This window comes from Mus caroli, chromosome 8 (genome assembly GCF_900094665.2).
Source record: "Mus caroli chromosome 8, CAROLI_EIJ_v1.1, whole genome shotgun sequence".
In the NCBI taxonomy this organism is placed as follows: Eukaryota; Metazoa; Chordata; class Mammalia; order Rodentia; family Muridae; genus Mus; species Mus caroli.
The window spans coordinates 45,595,119-45,596,997 of NC_034577.1; positions in this window are offsets into that span (position 1 = coordinate 45,595,119).

Here is a 1,879-nt window from a genome sequence, read left to right on the forward strand (position 1 = left end):
CTAAACCACTCAGAGCTCCCAGGGACTAAATCACCAACAAAAGTGTATACATTGAGGAAGTCACGAATCCAGATACATATGTAGCAGGGAGTACTATTATTTGTATGTATTATTTGACATCAATGGGAGTGGAGAGAGGATAGATGCCCCAGCATTGGGCGCTGCTAGAGCATTGAAGTGAGAGTGGGTTAATGATGGAGGAGCATCCTCATAGATGGGGAGGAGAAAGGGGGTTGTTATGGGGGATTATTGAAGGGTAACCAGGAAGGGTGATATCTTTTGAAATGTAAACAAATAAAATGTTTACTTAAAAAAATGATGCCTGGCAGTGGTGGGGCACACCTTTAATCCCAGCACTCAGGAGGAAGAGTCAGGCAGATCTCTGAGTTTGAGGCCAGCCTGGTCTAGAGAGTGAGTTCCAGGATAGACAGGACTATACAGAGAAATTCTTTCTTGGGGAAAAAATGAAAAGAAATTAAAAAAAAAAAAAAGATGAGGTCATGAAGTTGAGAGGGGTTTGGGGTGACATGACAAAAGTTGGAGATGAACATATGAGTGGTAGAAAATGTAATACAGTACTTATGTATGAAATCCTCAATAAAGATACAAAACTAGCATTTACATTTGCATGAAAATCTTAATGAAAAAATAAATCCTTCATTAGAAGCTACAATGTAATCTGTGATACTTCCTTACTACTAATTGAAAACTTTGAGTAGGAAACCAAAATCTTCTCACCTCAAACAAAAGTGTATTGTGTTCAGCTCCTGACAATACATTCATGTGATGACCCCAGGATGATGGCTGTATCCCTTTGATTTGTTCTGTGTACTGTGCTAATGGAATACAAACACATTGGCTATATACTAATTTATGACAACTTTTACAAAGATCTCTAATATTGCTAGCTGTTTTCTATCTTTTCAGCAGAATCCAAAGTCATGTTCAAGGAAATATTTGATCACTTGTTCACTTGGGACATTTTCTTGACATTATCTTCAATTTCAACCTTCCCCAACATGTATAATGTTATAGTCTGCTCAGGGAATGCAGCCTTACTGATGAACAGGATAATAAAGAAAAAAGTGATTTTTAAAAAATGGACAGCTTTTCCTCTCCTTAATATTAGTGTTTACCTTCTCCTCCATTGCTTCAGGGGAGCTATAAATGCTTTTCGTTCATAAACCATCATAATTACCATTCTATTTGTTGAAATTTAGTTCATCTGTGACTCAATGCATAAGTTTTATACCTAAACTCCCTGACTGATTTGAAGAAATATTTACATAATACAGTTTGTCTTGATAGCATTGATTTAAAGATGCATGGTTCTGGCAGTCTACCTCATTTACTCTGTAATTTGCCTTTTCCACTCACTTAACTGGTTCATTTTTTTTTCTGCTGTCTTGTCATATTCAGTCTTAAAATGCTTTTGGCATAGCAACAATGCTTCAGTCTCCATGAACTATTATGAAAATACTACTCCCTGTTCATCACCCAGGATTGGAGGCCTATCCTAATTCTATTTGCTGAGGTACTCCAAGATAAATTGTGCTCCTTTGTTCTTTCCTCTCTCTGGTTCTGCTTAGCAGCCACCAAATCGATATGAAGCATGTCCCTCATCAATATAATACAATGTGATGAAGCTAGCAAAACTATACATTGTCTGGTGATTAACACTACCCCTAATATATTAAGAATGTTAGACCAAAATTTCCTGACTTATTAATAAATATACAATAGTGCCACAAATTATTTGTCTATTAGTGTTAGGCATATGGTATACATCTCATGTTACCTGCCTTCAGAGTGCTTGGTACATGGTTCTGATTTTTTACAATGGTAGAGAATTGAGTCTTCACAAGTGGATCCAGTCCAT